General features: G+C 41.1%; 1 protein-coding gene across 1 annotated transcript in view; it reads right to left on the bottom strand.

Annotated features, from left to right (window-relative positions):
• EDAR (ectodysplasin A receptor) overlaps positions 1-8,361 on the bottom strand; it is a 70,334-nt gene extending 61,973 nt beyond the window's left edge. Inside the window, exon 1 of the mRNA XM_032679613.1 lies at positions 8,252-8,361. The gene's annotated coding sequence lies outside the window, so the exon portion shown is untranslated. The remainder of the gene's footprint in view (positions 1-8,251) is intronic.
• Positions 8,362-19,115: the final 10,754 nt, after the last annotated feature.

Here is a 19,115-nt window from a genome sequence, read left to right as displayed (position 1 = left end):
CAAAATGCTATCTTAAAAACTAGGTCTGATTATTAAAATGTGAAACACTGTCAGTGACAAAGAAATTACAGATAGGTTTAGCCCAGGCTAAATTTTAGAGCACATATGAAAAAATGGTTCTTTCCCTTTCTTGAATGGACATACTGACAAGTATTTTGGCATGACCAAAAAATTTTTACTGTAACAACTTTACAGTACTGACCATGGTCTTCCGAGGTATTCAGTGGCTAGTGTGAGCAAGCCCGAAACTGCAGCACTGGGATGTGATACCCTGATTAACAAACTAAGTTTCAGCAAAAAGTATTTTTCACCCACAATTTTCACCCACAAGAGTGAGTATACACTTTTTCAGTCTGGAAGTCTGCGCAGAAAACATAGCAAAGCAAGAACAAACACACACTGTCATATAGGAACAGAGGACAGTACGAGGCATCTAAATTCCCACAATTTATTTTTATTTCCCTTGTCCAGAAAATACTTTCAAGCATGGAGTTAAAGCTTAAGAACATGAGTAGCTTACTCGCCTGCTGTGGGACAGTTTGACAATTTGAAGTTGTGTATGTGCTTATAAGCTCCACCACTGTAAGTCATGATTTACAGAAAACAAGCACATACAGCCTCCTCTGCACAAGCATCTTTACAGTCACTATGGAAATCTCAACAAGAACCCAAAAGTCAAATTTCCTATTGGATTACTTCCTTCTGCTGAAATAATCAATTTTCTACATGGTTGCTTCATCTAGAAAATTTTTATGAAGGTAGTAGATAGATGGGCAAATGCAAGCATCCTGCTCCTTGCGCCTTCAAAGCTATACATAAAGATAACAGTGTTTTCTTTTAATCTTTTTTTCATTACTGAATATTACACTTACAACAATCCTGCTTTGCTACAGATGGTTTCCTGTTGTTTCTGCCAAATGTGAAATAGCTATAAAACTTGAAAAGGTTCTGATGCTGTCACTGCATGAAAAATTGCATCTACAAGGGAAAATTAAATATGAGCCTTAGCCTTTAATTGCTTTAATCTTACTTAGTAAGTGAACTTTTTTACTCCCACCCCCAACTCAAAGCTTCCGATAACATGACCTGAAGGGAAAAATACAGCTACATATTTTAGTCAGGTATAAAGCCTTCATTAACAAAAACAAAAAAAAGAGGAAGGGGAAGTAGATAATTCTCATGTCCAGACTAACCAAACAGCCACCAACTCCAGTTAACAAGAGCACTGCCTTTGGCTCAGTTTCATATAATATGTAAAGTCATTTCTGTTAGAAGACAGTAAAGTTCCTGTTTTCAGTGCTATAATAAGTAAATCTGTCACCTGAGCAAACAAATTACTAGAAAATGGCTTGTGTAATCCCAAGGGGACAGAGCCTTTGCTCCTTGCGCGGGCAAACCTCAGTGAACTCAGCGACAGCTTTACTTGAACGCAAAAGGAGTGTTCAGAAGTACTTCAAAGAAAAATTGAATTTAAACATATGATGAAGAAAACTCTTGATGCTCTGATCCTCTCTATAGGCATAGATTCAGTGTTGTATGGGAGAAGGGCTAGGGAAAACATATTTTACCAGCAAAGGCATGGGACAGGCACACCATTACGAGTGGAGCATCAATGAACAAGCGAGTTTCACGGGCTCCCTCAAATTTCTGTCAGTATTTGACTGGCATTACATCAACATACTCATTTTCTAGAAAAAAAAATCAGTGACCATTTAACCACATCCTTCTACCAACAAGATAAGGCTGTGCTCATTGCCATGGATCTGCCTGTACAAGTAATGGGGGTAGAGGCAAAGAGAGTAAATATGAGAATTTGTTCCAACATTTTGAGTGCATTTGTCTGTCTTTTGCCTTATATAGAAGGTCTGATATCTTAGGGTTCTGCAGCACAAGAAACAAGTGCTCTCTGTTACACTGGAAATTTGGCAAGCACCCATTTCTGCAGGAAGAAGGCATTTAATTGTAATCTCACCCAAACAAGACATCAGACCTCAACTTTCCAGCTGCTCAGATCTCTATTGTTCATTCTAGGGGATGGATCTGATAGTCATTTGCTACAAGAAGAGATTTGCTCTTGCTTGGAAAGAGAGTTGGTGGGATACTAGTTTCCTTCAACTTGTGCTGCCTTTCCCTGCTCTGGAGGCTGGAATTTAAAAGCTGAGGTAGAGGTGACATTGTGGGCAGGAGTGAGCGGAAAATGTGTACACGCATCAAACTGCAACCAGATGTCTCATCTGCATGTGGATGCGCCTCTCCCATGTGCTGCACCCCCAAGGGCACCACTCACTGCCTCCTCAAAGTGCTCCTGGTGTTTCCCCATGCAGTGGTACTTGCAGCAGAGAGATCTGTTTGTTTAGTCTGACTTTCACCAAAGCTAAATTAGAAACAACCTTATGCAAGCTCTGGAAGACTTGCATCTCCCAGCTATGGACAAACCCCTGTAGTTCAGCCCAGATGGTTCATTTAAAGATATCCATGCTGGGGAGAGCAGGACTGTAAGGGCTGCTTGGCACCTATGGGGCTGACATGCTGGACCTGCTGCTTTCTCTGAGTGACCCTGCAGTCAGTGCCTGACTTTGATGTCTGAAAACCACTGACTGATCACTTGGACCACAGAAGCATTCACAGAAAAGCACCCTTTATTTCTCTTTTATGGTGTAGCCTGTGTATATGAGATCTTGGATGAAAATCAGAAATGGGCATGCAGGTTGGATATCTGCTGACTCTACTGGGAAGCATATTGAGCTCCTATATGGTCATTTTATCAATTCATTTTTTTATTTATTACCAGTTTTATCGTTTGGTCACCAGCTGAACTATTTGCACCCTTCACATCCAATTAAATACCACAAAGTGCTAGTGTTGGATTTTTCTCACAAACAGAAACCATGATAAAAAACACAACCCTGCCACATCAGAGACGTTCTTCGTGTACTGTACAATATTTGCATCTAGGTTTCCTTGTTGCTAGCCAGTGCCATCTGTTATCTGTTTTGGTCCTCTTATAAGAAACGGCAATTTTTGAAAATTGAGAACAAGAAAAGAACAATGGCTTTTTCCTTTGTATTTTATGTCCCAAAGAAACCAACTAGATCTACACATGCACAGAAAAATATACCCCTCCAACTGGCAATATGTTAGCACATGCTTTTTCTGTATGGAAAATTTAAACAGACAAGACTCATCATGGGGAAGTATTTGAATGTAATAAAATAAATCTGTGCCCCACAATGCCTCAGTACTTGGTTTTGCTTTTGTCTCTCTTGGAGCGTGCTGACACTCAGACTTGGTGATGGAATAAATGCTGGCAGCTGAGATACTTACTGCCATCAGCTGTGCGCTCTGCCCCTCTTTTGGAAATTATTGCTCTCCTGCAGCTGGCACAACTGAATGCCTTGTGAAACCAGCTTCAGACTGCCAGTCTTCACACCAGCCTCAGCTTAAGCAGATCTGCCAGCCCATAAACTCCTGTGGGTTGGAGGTGAGCCCACAGGCCATTGAGCCATGCCTGATGTGCAGGTGGAAAAGACTCAGAGAGAAAGAGGATGGCCAGTTGAAGGTGGTGCTGCTTTGCTTTCCCCCCTGTCATGGGCCACTGGATGGGTAGCAACCCACAGATCATTCTTTCCTATTTCTGGAAATACAAACACATCTAACTCAGGGGACTCATTGTCACCAGCTACCCACCAAGAGAAGAAATGGCAAAATCTCAAGGGACAAAATGAGAACATTTGTTACCTGGATGCACAGGGTCTTTTAGTCTTCTTTCAAATGACAGAAGTCAATTTCTAGAAAACCTCAATTTATCAGCTATTACTATACAGATCTCTTTCCCTCCTGGGTCCATCTCCCAACCAATGGAGAGTGCATACAGTTGTGAAAGAAAAATGGAGCACATCATAGGAATGCATCCTTTCACCCTCGGTAATTAGAAATATCTAATCCTGAACTATTAAAATGGTTCTTGCTTAAAATTAAAAGAAGAATTCTGACAGTCAATCTGCAAATGATTGTATGCTGATTAACTGGCACTTCAGTAGTTTTTGTTTGTGATATATCCAAAGGAAGAGAGGCATGACCTGTCAGAACTAAAAGCTCTCTCAGCACTTGGCCATATGTTTCTGTTTTGGTTCCCAGCCTGTTACATGGCTGAACAGAGGATAAAAGCTGGTCTTCATGTACAACACAACCTCCAGGGGAGGTGGGAAAAAGAGTGAATCTTTCCAGGGTTCCTTCTTACCAAAGAGTTGGCTTGGATTTGGATGCAGCCAAGTTTTGCAGCACCAGGTGCTGGCTATAAAGCCTAATGAACCAGAGATTCATTATCATGATCTGCAGGGGATATACATCCACCAGTACTTGCACAGTGGAGATAAAGTGAGAAACTGGAGCTCATGTATCTTTCTATGCCAGGTTCCAGTAGAAGATTGGTTGGGAAGGGCTGGATGCTGGAGGTTAGCAACTACGTTGATCTTGGCCTAAAAATCAAAAGGGTCTCAGGTCTATCAACATCATCGAGACCCTCCTAGCCTCCTATGTTCAAGTCAGGCAAGGGTCAGCTGAGATACCACCAGCTACTGGAGAGGTTTCCTGTGGGACAGGGAATGGGCAACATCAATCTCCTCAAAAAGTCTTTCTGCTGTAAAACTGACATAGCTCTAGCAGTCCCTTCGGCCACATAAAATCTTACTAGTCATTCCCTCCCAGAAAGGAAACAGGAAGAATTTAAGGCACTGAATCAAAAAAATCCTCAGCTCTGCAGAACCAAGTCTAAAAAAGAACAAATGCCAGAAACTCTATGAAGTCTACCAGGGACTTTGCTATTGATTTTGCACTGCAGACGGTCAGACGTTATGCTAATGTGGCAACGTGTCAATGTAAAACCTGTTGCTAGATTCATGGCGGGTGATTCAGCTCAAGCATTGTGGCTTAACTTCACAGAACACCACTTCTGACAGTTCGAAACCAGCACTCACTAATGTCAGATCAGGAGGATGTGGCTCTGACTCCATCTCTGCAGAGATTTGAAAATCCACTGGCAAAGCTTTAACTTCTTCAAAAGACAAGAGTAGATAATGCTTTTAAGTAGTCTTTGTTTGTCTTTTATTCTTTTGTTTCTAATGGCTGTCTAAATTTGAAAAGAACTTCCTCTCTATTTTTGTTCCGATTTCCCTGGTGGGAAGAAACTGGAAAATCTGATCTATGTCAAGTCAGAAGAAATGTGTGTAAAGCTAACATGGTTCAGGAAACAGTGTTTGATTACTGAATGTTGCCACAGAGTCAGCAAGAGCTGGACACACCACCCTTGTGGGAGTTCTGCCATTGACTGAATGGGTGCAGCATCTCAGTGCATTTGTTGTAGAGCTGGATGAGTGATAAATCAAACAAAAGAACAACAAGTTACTTGGCCTCCAAGTAATCTTTAGATGTTCTACTCTTCTGCTGTATGAAGGCAGGTTCTTAGTTTTCTGGTAAAATTATAGCCAAACATTTTGTCCATGCAGTGACCTTTGGCATAGGTCAATTATACTTGCCAAGGTGGACAGTCTTACATGTCACAATACCATCCTTGTTCAGTTATATCTAATTCTTTATAGGGTGTACCTTCTTGGAATATACATGGTAAGAAAGTGTCTCTGTTTTTGCAAATAACTCCCTGCCCTATTGACACACTAGCCAGAACTTTTCTACATATTAGGAAAGAAGGGTTTTCCCCAACAAGAGCTGCCTCTTCAGGAGCTGTGGGATAAAAAGAGGCACCTGTTATCTTCTACTACATCATAAAAAATATATTGGGTCTTGAGGGTCATGAGAGCACCAGAAGGCAGTAAAGGCCTGGCTTCAGAATAAACCAGAGGGAGAAATGAGATACCTTTTACAGGAGTGAATAGAAAGGCTGATCTACACTCAGCTCCTCACCAATGACTCATGAAGGGTGGGGCCATGCTGGCACCTCTCTGGTTATTCTGCTATAGGCACTAGCTCTCATTGCAATTTATCTACTCTTTAGTGAAAAAGAGAGGCAGCATAGATATCATCTGAGACCCAGTTCCATCCTAGCATGGTTAAAGGAAACAACTATGTTGAGGATATTAGAGGGGAATTCCTCCACTGATGACAACATGAGAAAAACATTATCTTAATATTAATCTAATCTTCAAAAGTTTATGCTGCTATTTTTTGAAAACTGAGACTTGGACCATTTATCTAGCACAGCTATATGGGTTCAGTTAGAAATTGTAGACTCTGTTAAAACATTCCAGTCCTCCAAGAAATGTCACCTTTACACATAAAGTTGAAATGTTTCATGTGAAGCCATTTTCAGAAGAATTCTAAACACCTCTGTGGTAAAACTGCATTCAGTTTTTTCTGTGAGATGATATCCATGGCATACAATTCAGTACGATGCCTTGAAAATTAAACATGTTTTCCATCTAGCTGCAATAGAGAAAAAGCAGCCTATTTATGCCAGCGGTTTTCTGTAAAAGCTATCTATCTATTAAGAAAAAAAAAGCCTGCTGGCTTTTTCTGGGCACATTCTCATCTGAGCTCTTTGTTGTGGCCAGACTACATTATTGCAAACAGCAACACAACTACGCTGTACCCTACAAACCAGCAGAGCTGGGCCAAGCTCTGGTAACAGCTTCAGCGTCATCAGTCATGGCCAGTGAAATTTTCCTCACGGGAGCTTACTTGAAGGTGAAATTGTTCCCACTGAGTGGTGTGGAGCCAAACAGGGTGCTGCTGAACACATTTCCTTTATTTGTCTGTTCTTGTCTTTTTTAATTTCAAAATTAATTTCTTATCAGTGTTGCTCATTGATAGAGGATGCCTAAACTTCTTTTTCTTTTCACTTTCTACATCTTAGAAATTTCTGAGAGAAAAGAACAAAGAACTGAGCAATCCAGATCATGGTCAAGGGGTTTGACTCTACTCTGCACTATCACATTAATTTCCTTTTAAAATTTGTGATCTCCCATGTTTTTTCTTATAGAGTTGCCAGAGATTTCCACCACTTGCCAAAACATTTCAAGATCTATAATTCAAAACTCCAGTGCACATCATCTCCCACTTCTGCTGTAGAGGAGTGGCAGCAGTAACCATCGGCCTTGTCTAGTGGAACGAATGGCAGCCAGAGGCGTGAAAGCTTTCCCTGTAGCTTGAGGCATATGAAGAGGTTTGGGGTGGTACCCTGAGGAGGCAGTGATCACTAAGCTCCTCAGCATTGTTGTACTATTGATGAGGATCTCACCTGTCATCCCATGGTGACAGATCCAAAGTGCCATCCAGTGCCCCTTCATATAATATCTAAAGCTCCACTGGTTGAAAGAACGAAACCACCTTTCTCTTAGGCAAAGTGACTAGCTGCACTTTTTCTAATCCACGGTATCAGTGCTGTAGCTGTGGCAGCAGCAGCTAACAACACCACGCTCAGTACCAATGAGAATCTTTCATTGTCATGCAAGGCTCACACAGGCCACTTCAGTGTTGGAGCAAGTTTTGCAATCCTGGCTGAGCTCTCTGCTCCCCCAGATGTAACTGAGCTGGACATTTCAAAGCTACTTTGGCACTACTTATGGCTACAGTGTACTGTGCTTAGAGCACATATGCAATGCCACTGCTTCCCAGATACTCCTCAGTGTGGGCAGCAGCCCGCTTTCCTCTCTGGACCTCAGTCCCACAGTATCCTTTTCCAACAAGATTGTGGAAGCAGGGAAAATTAAAATTGGCATGCTACGAACGTGTATTCACATGCATATGGAGTCAGCCACAACACTACCAACGCTGTGATATCTTATGGAGTTGGTTGTGATTTCAAGAGTATACTAGCAGTGTAAAAAAGTACAGGCAAATTAGCTTGCAATGTTAACACAAACCCCAAAACAACAGTTCCACTATCCTCTGGAGAAATATGTACTTCTACTGAAATAAAAAACCGCACTGGATCCTCTAGAGTTTGGGAACTGGTCAGAACATCCGTACTTCTAATAATAAAAAAGTCTACAACACATTCTATGTGTAGAAACTTTAACTTCTAATCAAAGAGACTACCAGGAACTGTAGCTACTTTCTAGCATTCACAGAAAAAAAGCGGCTCTTTACTCCAATGCCAGGAACAGAGAAATCCACTGAATGGAAGAACTCGCTCAAACTAAACCTAAACCCAACACAATTTCCCGACACAGCTCTCAGTGACATCCCCTACCGGAGCCAGGCTGGCTCTGGGGAGAGGAAGCAGCCATGAGCCTACCTTGCGCAGATGGGATCACCACCTCCGAAGCCCGGAGCAGAGCTCCTCCGGCGGGCACAGGGCGCGGGGTACCCGCCTGCTCGGGCTCTCACAGGTGCCGAGGCTCAGGCGCAGCCACCGCGCGTCTCCTCCGCTCGCAGAGCTTGTCATTAATGTTCCCAGTTGGGTCTCAGGGAGTCCAAACTCCCCGGAGCCGCCAGCCGACGGCCCCGCGCCCCCTTCGCAGGCTCGGAGGGGCTCCCCAATAACTTCTTCCCCTCGCTGTCTTCTGCGAAGTTTGGTAGAGCCGCGGGCGCCGGAGCGGGCTCTGCTCTCTGCGGAAACTCGCCTACCCCACCTAGAGGAGCACGGCAGGATGAGGAGTCCCACGTCCATGCCCGCTACGGCAGAGCTCGGATTTTGCTGGTGAACGGGAGGAGAAGGTTTTTATCTGATTTGGCTGGGAGAAGGGGAGCCAGATCCTGGGGCACGGAGCAGGGGAATGCTTCTGGAAACTCCTGGGAGTAGAAGGAACCAGGGTGAAGTTTGACGATTGAACTGGTTCAGTTCAGCGAATGTTGGTATGGCAAAATGAAACTATTCTGCACAAATAGCTAGATTTCTAGATAATTTGGGTTGGCTCCTCTGAAGCCTGTCTCAGTTTTCTACTGTTTGGGGACCCCCTGGACTTCCCATGGGACTTTATCAGAGAGGGACAGCATGGGAGATATCAAGAATCACTGGGTCCCCAGGACCACACACAACTCTCTGTGACTTTTAGCAAATTCTAAAGGAATAACTTAGATTTTTTCAAGTTGAAAATGTCATAGCTACCTTTCTGAACTACCAATTCTTTTCTTCCCAAGCAAAACTGAAATATTCTTATACTTTTGTACTTTCTAAAAGTTGCAAATTCTGGTTATCAGATAACTCTGCTGAGGGGGATTGCTAGTATTTCTGCAAAGGCACTGTTCCTTGAAATCGGAAAATGTGAAATAATCTACTCGGATAGCATTATTTATCACTGAATGAAATGCAAAAAATCCAGCACACCTGCAAATGGCTTGAGTGCAGCTAGAGCAGTTAACTCAGAGACCATAAAGGAAAAACATGTCAACACTACAACTCCTTTTGTCAGCATCCGATATGTAGTATGAAAACCTGACAGTGCTTGATCAGTGGACAATGTTTCTCAGAGGAGGCCCTTCAGCCTTATAGGGATACAGGATTCATAAAATCTGTGTTCTGGTGTATGCTGTACTTGTAACTCCACAGCTGACCTGACCGTCCCCATCCAACTGGGCAAAGGCGTGCTTTGGTTCTTATCTAGCACATACCAAACTCAATGTTATGAATCAACATTAAAATATAATTGGACATTTTTTCATTTTAATAAGAAGCATATTCAATTCAATGGTTCCAGTTGTCAAAAGCTGACCCTGGGCTACACAGCAAGTTGCTTCCTTCTTGCTTTCAGAGAAGAAAAGATCATAGCTGGTATCACTACAACACAGACAAAACAAGGTCTTTGGACCTTTCTCCTTTTGTGGTGAAAAATCATCTGGTTTATACCTAAAGTTGAGCTGTCTAAAGACCTCTATTGTCTCTTAGAAGCAGTAATGTTCATTTTGTTACAAAACTGAGGTCTAAGAGAGAAAAGTACTATAAGAAGGAAAATTTAGCAGAATCTCCTAGAAATGAAAAGGCAGCACTTCTGGGGGTGTGCTTGATAAAGGGCCCCTTTCTCAGAGTTTACATTTGTTTCCCAAAATACAAAATTACAAACGCACAACTGCAAAGGGCTTCCATCTTCCATTAGCATCCCACCCATTCACTGATGTTAAACTGATGACTGCACGATTGTGCTCATCCATGGCTTCTAACCCTCTTTCTTCCGTCATAACCCACCCAATCCCCTCAGTCAGGTTTGTTGCAACACCTACCACTACCCTCAGTCCTTGTCCCTCAACACTTTATACCTCCATGTGGTTGCCCTTCACCGGTTCTCTTCTGTCTAAGAACTACAGCACTCCTTTCAGCTGCTGCACTTTTTATTAGGCCAGAGAAAGCACATATGGGTGCTGGCTTGTGTAAAGACTAGTCTGATAAAGGTTTTCAACAGCCAGAAAGGTTTGATTTGTTTCATATGGTATCTCTCAGTAATTCCTCAAATTTTCCTGACTCACTTCTCCAGCTGACTCTAGCCTGATTACAAGCCTCCAGTCTCACAAATACCTGGGAACTGAAGCTGATTACCAAGTCACAAAACCCTATTCAGCAATTGGAGAACTTCTTCCAAATCATTAGATAGACTGTCCCAGGCTAGCCCATTTAAATATATTTTTGATTTTCTGAATTATGTCTTTTACAAGGAAGGCAGCAAGCATCTGAAAATTACAAAGCAATTAGCTTAGCTCAAACACCTACAGTAACCATACTCTTGTGTTTGCAATATATATTTGAAATAATTAACAACATATTTCTGTGTCTTCTAGGACATCTGTAATTAACAGATGTATTAATCATTACTTCCTTCCTAGAGGGAAGACCTCATGATAACTATTGCAGAAGAACTTAAAACAAAACCAAATGAAACCACCCTCTCTCTATCTGCTAAGAGGGAACACCTTATTTGTTATATGATATTTTCTTCCCAGTCTTTCAAAAACTCAGGCAGGCTTTGGAGAACACAGGAAGATGGACCAAAGAACAAACCTTCCTCAAATATCTGAAAAGCCAAGGGAAGCTAGAAAGCTAGGAAAGAGTTAAACTGAAGTGCCAAGAACAAATGGAGTATAGGACACTGGAGATACACTGTTGTATCAAAAGTACTCTTAAGAGGCCTCTCCATGTATTACAGATGTCTATGGGAGTTCTGCTATTGATTTAATAAAAAGACTGGATGCTAGGACAGCCAGTAACTCAAACTCTTGATCTAGACTTTGGATACAATATTTTAAACCAGGGATCAGTGGATATTATGGTGTTACATTATATTTCAGTCTGGATTTGGAACTTCATTCTCTGCAGCATCTTTGTTCACATGTATTGCTTTGCATTGTAATTTCTCACTTTTGCATATATGCTGACCTGCTCTATGCATTAACATTTCCGTACTTACTGTTGTGAAATTATTTGCTTTATCAAAGTCTTTCCATATAGTTTCACTTCGTTTTCTTCCTTGATATATATATTCTCCAGATAAGACATTTGTCAAACTGTTGGTTTCTTTTTCTTACTCTATTTTTATTTCTAAACCTTTGTCTCATTTTGTGAGGTATTATTACTTGGGGAGGAGAGAGAACTATGGGTATTAAAGAACATTAATCTCTGATGCTTCTGGATTTGCCATTTGTTATTTGAAACTTTTGCAGTACTATAAAAGATTTCTTCCATCTTCAATGTTCTTGCCTATCTTATTTAATTTCAGGTCTTCTCTGCTGAAATCATTTTGCACAGAAGATGGCAGTCAGACAGTTTCTTTATCACCCTGAACTTCAGAGGGGCCCGTAGGATATACTCTCGGGCACATGATGTGACACTTGGGAATGGTCCTGTGTGGACCGAAGTGTTGGACTCTTGAGATCTGAGATTAACATTTGCAAGCTACTTGTGTCCATATGTACATCCATGGCTGGACACCTACATACCCACATTTATGACTGTAAAGGAAAGAGAGGACAGAGTACGAGACCTGAATTAGTGTGGCAGAGCCATAACCCATGATATGCCCACACTGGTGGTCACCTCTGCAGCTTCAGTCCCCAGACAGTGGACATGTACCTGCCCAAGTCGATGTATATTGAACAGGTAGCCCTTACAAGAGTCCTTCTTTTCTTGCTTATGCAAAGTGCAAGCATGAACATTATTAATGACACAAAGACAAGCCCTGCTACACAGGGCTTTCTTATCAAAGTTGCCAAGGTATTATGGGTGTCTCCTGTAAAACAGTATTTCAGAGCTTTACAAGCAATATTGATTATATCCTTCAACTTCTCTCTAAAACAGGTGGTGTTAACCTGACTAAATAGAAAAGGAAAGAAGACATAGGAGAAGTGATTATCAAATAAGCCCAATAATTTCAGATGTCTGATTTCAAATGCCTTGCCACTGATTTTTCAGGCTGCATCACAATACACAGCACTTGATATATTCTGGAGGAGCTTGCAGAGACTTCAGTGGCAGCCAACAAAAGAGCTTATCACTCTGTCAGGCCTGTATTGTGCATCTCTTGGGAAGCAGGATAATAAGACAGGGAGCCCCTGAGTTTCCAGAGCAGCATTCAGCTGCCTGAAATGCTCAAATTCCTTCTTCTGCATCTCTTTGTCTTACTTTTGTTTAGATATTGCAGCAGAGTAGGCAAAGTCTAGTAAAAAGCACAGTACATCAGCATATAATTAAACAGAATATTGTACTTTATACTTGTAAAGTAGTTTGAGTAAGTCCTTAAATTCTGATTCATATGTCTAATTCTGTCTTACGATGTGTAACCCCTGTGTAACCCCTGCCAGTCAGGCAAAGTTAGCCTCCAGCTCTGCCATACTTGCCTGGTAACTTTCTATACTCAGTTTGCACACAAACCTCTTTTTATGGATCAGGCTGCATCCCTTAGAACTTATCTGAAGCTTGACCACAGCAAGCTCTGTCACCTAGCAAGTGCAGTAGTCACCAGCATACTAAAGCATATATTTCACTCTTGCAGTCATGGGGAGATACGTAAGGGAATTCTTTAGTTAGCAGTTATCCTCTTCAAATAGCTACAGGATGCTAAGGCCATTTAGTCACCTAAAAAGTGAATTAACTTGTGCAAATTATTTGTAGATATTTCAAGTGTGTCCTGAGCCTGTAAATGCCTTGCTTTTGGCATAGAACAGCAGTCTTTCAGCTTGGAGTCTGTTTTGCTCTGTTCTATGTGAACATTGGAGTATTCTGACTTGGAGGAATCACTTAGAAAGGGTAACTAGAGCAGTGTTTTAAGCATTTGTTATAATTTTGATTGTCATAGGGTGTTTTGATATAAAATACATGATCGTCACCTGACTTCAATGTAATAAAAAAGTATAAACAGAGCTTGAATGGTATTGAGTTTATAAGCATCTTTTAAAATGAGGCTTCTAAATTGGTGGTGATTTGAGCCATTGGTTCAACCCAAAATCTAATTGAAATTTGCATCATAAAATTATAGGTAGAACTAACCAGAGTGATGTCACAATTTGTCACTTAAGTGGTGGGAAAAAGATCAAAAAGGCTTAGGTCACAAGTCTGACCAAAACAAATTTCAAAGTCTAATTGAATAACCCATTCCATTCACTATGCAACCAGTGTCCATGCTCTTTCTCCAGAGTGGCAAGAGAGTTTAAATTCACACCTCTAAAAGTCAATTGCACTTTTATTACTCTTAATATATGTAATACATCTTTAAACTTGGACACTTGTATTAAGAGGAAGCATTCAGAATGCTTTTTCAAATAATGCCCCTAGTACATTTTTCAAACATATTGCAATGAATTTCCATTCTAATTTCTTCCTTGGCAGATTACTTGCCTTCACTAATGCAGATGGTTTGTAGATTTGATTAATATTTTAATAAGGTATTGTATCACCTGCAATATATGACTGTGGTGTATTACTAACCTTCAAAATACATAATAAATTCAAGCTGTCAGCTGGGTAAATAGACCAAACTCAGCCTTGCAATAATACTTCTGTACAAGTGCAGGTGATCCAAGGTTAGCGGGTAGTCAGGAGGCATGAGTGACACCACCATCTGCATCGTTTACTACCCACTGGCACACTATCCACTGGCACGCTATTCTCCAGATATCCTTCTTGTTTCCGTCTTAAAGGTGAACTGTAAGGCCATGTGCTTGCTTAGAGGTAGGAAGCAGTTCTGCTTGTCCTGAAGCAGTTCATCACTTCTCTTAGGCCAGAACACGTTTTCCGTACTTTACCTTTAATTCCTGTAATATATCATTTGAGCTGCTTGAGATCCTCTCCCAAAAGAAATCCAAAGCTTTTTCAGGATTATTTTAAAATGCTAATTCCTAGGTAAATATCTTCAGGACAGAGGGTATATGTAGGTGTGTAAGAGGCATGTGTGTTTGTTTGCCTTTCCAGCACAGCTAACGACACAGTATTCAAAGTACTCCCCTGGTATGTAGGGCCTAAATTAAACTGGGGACTTTACACTAAGACCTCCACCAAGCATTTTCACTGCTCACTGGTTAAAAGCTTTCATCTTCTTAATTTTTTCTTTTAAACTAAATAGTGGTTTCATATTTTTAATTCTTTTTCTTTTAAACTAATGGGTGGAGATGGAGAAAACTGGATCAGGGTGTTGCCAACAGCCAAAGATTTTATTTTAAACTCATGCATTTTTCTATGCGTTCTTTGGCCTGTGGTATCGATTGCTCTGGGCAAGACTCCTCAGTAACATCAGTGAGCATACAAATAGTATCCATGAAGTCAATGAGCTACTGTTGAAGTAACTACTGTTCAACAACAGTGGAAAACATCTCTGAGGTGGCAGCCTGCACAGATGTTTTAAGGTCCTGTGACTGTAGAGAAACATATGGGAGGCAGTCTGATTGAATTGACTTTGCAAATATATTCACAAAATGTTAAACTTGTGAAGACAGAATGAGGGTCGTGAGGTCATACCTGGTGCACAGTGACATAGGCTGGACTGATGGATCTCACTTGTGGCACTTATTGCAGCATCCACACTGGCTGATTTACCTTCATACTGACTTCTCACTGTGTAAATACTGATTAAACTGTTCCAAGGGTCTCCTTCGGATGTTTTATTTCTACAGCTTGTGCAGGGTGTGAAATGTATCCCTTAAAGTTAGAAAGCAGTATTTTTCTGTTAATGATCTGAATTAATTTCTCTGGATGCAATACACTCCTTTCTTTCTTTCCTGTGTCCTTCACCTTCCTGTTGACATACTACCCAGATGTTTTACTCTGTTAACCACAAAGATCAACAGGTCAAATGAATTGTTTGCTGGCCAAGTATTATGCAGGTCTACCTAGAAGTTCACAAGATATCTGGACTATTTGCGTTCCTAATGGCTCTACCTATACTGCCATATTCACTTGAGGCTCAAACTTGCATTTAAGCCCAATTCCCCCCGTTATCTTAGTGTTTTATATCCTGATCCACATCATGACTTACATCCAGTGCAAGTAAGCTGCCCACCAGCCAACCAAGTGCTCAGAGACACAGGGAGGCAGAGGGCATCAATAAATTGTATGGATACAAGAGGCTTAAGCCATGGCAAACTCAGATGAGCACTTTGGCACACCTGACGAAGACCTTAAGACAGATGAAGAGACTACACAAAGTGCAGGGAGAGAGCAGCAGGAACAGAGAGACTGGCCAGGATGTGCTGCCAAGACACCTCACCCTACACACCCACAACAACAGCATGGCCTGGTCTGCAAAAACACAAACTTGTCTGTAAAATTACAAATAATTGAAGACTTTGTAAACTTTTTTCCCCTCACCCCTGCTAATACCACTTTTGCTTCTATAATGCATCCAGATGATCTTAATTTGTAATTTAGGAGAGACTTAATTACTGTAATTGTTAAGAAAAGTTAATTTAAATGCTTAGCAGAGTCAGTGACCCAACATGCTCGCTGAACTGCTAAGGTTGGGCACAAAAGAATGTAATCTTAATGTACTGAATTTGTTTCCTTCGGGCAAATACAGGGCCAAATGTTCAAAGCTGCTTCTTAAATTGCACATACAACATCTGAGGAGACATCTGCCTACGTGTAAGAAACATGATTTGCATGCACAAATACATCATTTAATTTAAACATATCTATACATTATGTTTGCACTAAGAGAGCATGCAAAAGAATACCCAGGTAAATACTGCAGGCAATTTTCTATGCTCCTTTCACATGAATAAAAATACTAAATATCGTACCATAATATTTCTGAGCTAGTCCTTCAGATTACCCCGTGAAATAAGAACTCTGGCTTCTGCATCTACCTCTGCAGCTTGTGGTCTGCTGGCTTGATGGAGCCTACTCTTTCCTTCCAGCAGCACTGTTAGGCTTAGTTAATGACTGCCATATTTTGAGATTCTTGATGAACAGCCACTTTAGGAATACTAGAAAGATTGTTCCTCTTTCGAATACAGTTACAAGTCACTCCCAGTCTGTTCCTTTTCTAAAAATCTTAGGAACTTCTTTGCTCTTGGGCTTTTTGGTCTTCTTGCACATTTTTCTACTCTCTTTCTTTAAACCTCTCCTGGGCACCATACTTCAAATCCCGTGCTCTAGGTAGGTAATACGAACAGCAGTGTTCCAGCACTGAAAAACCATGCTCAGCAGATTCAACAACCTTACCAGTCCTTGGGAAGCCTAGAAAAAGGATGATTTGAATTTGGAGTGGGCAAGGGGTGGGCATGTAAAGCTCATTAGGAGAAAAACCTGGTCAGGAAACATTGGAGTCCGAAAAGGGAGAGAAAAACTGCAACTAGGAGATGGATAGCAAGATGGAAACTGAATTAGATTTTAGTGGAGGGGACATGGGGCAAGACAGTAGATCCAGGTACTCAATGGAGTGAGAGTGGGTGGGGGACTGAGGGAGTGCATGGGCTTGGGAAGCAGTGCAGAGGGCTCTGCTGAACAGTGCAATGAAATAAATCATTCACATAATGACTGCAGACAGTGCCAAAAGAGGGAGAACTGAAGTGGCACTGGGAACTGTAATGCTGGCCCAGCATCAATAAAGAGTTCACAGCAGAATGGGTTTTGCTGTGTAGGTTTTATCCATCTATTATCAGATGCAAAAGTGTTATAAGATATAAAAAGCCCCTAGAAGTTCTAGTTTATATTGTGAGCAGTTTAAACTGCCCTTAACATCTCTACTTTATCAGAGTAATACTGTAGTACAACAAGCTGAAATGTAAACAGTCTGGATATAACTACAAATGATTAATTAGTAATTTTTCTTAGAAATTCCTCATCCAAATAGGACCAGCTGTACTTCTGTTAAATCTACAAAGAAATTTACTCTTCATTACAAAAGCTGCATTTTCCATCAGGTCCCTGAATTTCCCTCCAGAAGCTCTAAACATCTTTCCCTTGCGTCACATCTCAAATGCAGCAGACACAGCTGCTCCAAGAAAATTCATGAACCATCAGAGGACTGTCCAAGAAAATCAGTTTGGTAAAAGCAAGACCAGTCAGGGCTACCAAGGGCCTGGGTCAGTCTGAGTGGCTGTGAAGGTGTTCCAACACCCCGGGGCTGTGCCAGGCAGTCAAAAGTGGGATGGCAGAACCTACACTCTGGCAGTAGATCAGCTTCTGTGTGGTAGGACTTTGACACACAGGTATAGCCACCTGGAGTGGTGAGGAGACTTCTCCTGCCTGGAAAGTAGTAGACATATAAGACATGACTTAAAGAAAATTTCCAAATACAATATATTTTCCTTAGTTAATATTAATTGACATCAGCTAGGCTCCTATCTTCAAATAGGCAGAAAGGAAAGCTAGCATCATCCCCTTTTCTCTCTGGTTACTGATGGGTCAGTCTTTTGAGCCTCTGCAAATTCCTACCTGTTCTTATCATCTTTTGACCACTATTCCCACCACATTTTTTTCAGTGTGAGGTTACCACAATCAGCAATTCTTAATTTATTCCCTTTACCACACAAAGGTATAGACTGATAAATAGACAGTCCTGCATTAAGTCCCTGATCCTCATGGGCTGATGTTTAAAACTCTCTTGGGACCTATCCCAGCGACCAAAACACCTGGGTCCTTTGACAGGCACTGGATTGAACCGTGAAGCTCAATAACTCCTCAGGAAAAAAAAAAATTACTAACACATAATGAGTCTAGAGTCATTTCAGATGCTGCTATGCCCCCCTGCCTTCAGCTGCTATTGCATGAAGGAGCAGACCTCTCACAAATCTTGTATCATAACTACCAGCCCCAGTCAGATGCCCCAGATATTGATGGCATGTCAAATGGCAGTAAGCACCTATGATTAGACAAAATAAACCCACAATCAATCTCGTTTTTTTCTTGTGAACTTATGGTAAATTTAAATATGCAAAGATTTTGTAGACTTGCAATTCCACAGTGAGTGCTGGAGGCAAAATCTGGCCCACACATACACACATTAAGTCACTGTGACCCATCTGTATTTGTAAAGATGAAAATGTCAATTAGATTTTGTATCTAAAGGAATGCAGATGTTTTACTGCTAAGTGGTTAAAAGTCAAGGTTCTGTGAAATATCTGAAAATTTGCAGTGCTTTGAATTGGTCTTTTCATCATATGACATTAACTTCGTCTGTAAATGTTCTGGTCTGTTGGTAGATATGTTGCCCTTTTTTGCTTGGTGTGATTTATTTATTCACTCCCCAGACCCTAATTACATCTAATTCTAATTCCACCTTTATAGAATGTGTTTGAACTCTTTCCCTGTAGACTTAAGCTGCAAGATCTAGGGGCATAAAACTTAACCATTTTTGATAATTATATGATGGTACCTCTGAAAATTAAGTTAGAGCAGGTGCAAAACATGTGAAACAATGAGACATATCTATATTATAGTCCTGATGATATCTTGTGGGGACCTTACAATATACTTTATTGACCTTCTCTGGGGTACTGCAATAGTACACCCTATGTCAGATCTACATCACTATAATTGAATTTTAGGGAATTTCTGTGATGACTCAAAAATTGAATCTGCTCCCTGGTGCCTTTTCTTTCAATAAAATCTAAATCTTTTTTTCATTTCCCCTTTTAATTATGAAGGTGGGGAGACTAGGGAGAAGTGTTATCAGTCTTCCTTGGCCTAGAGCCCTTTGCTTATGCTAACATTTTCCCATCAGAGACCAAACGGTGAGTAC

The sequence above is a fragment of the Chiroxiphia lanceolata genome, chromosome 2, assembly GCF_009829145.1.
Source record: "Chiroxiphia lanceolata isolate bChiLan1 chromosome 2, bChiLan1.pri, whole genome shotgun sequence".
In the NCBI taxonomy this organism is placed as follows: Eukaryota; Metazoa; Chordata; class Aves; order Passeriformes; family Pipridae; genus Chiroxiphia; species Chiroxiphia lanceolata.
This window is presented reverse-complemented; position numbering and strand designations above follow the sequence as displayed.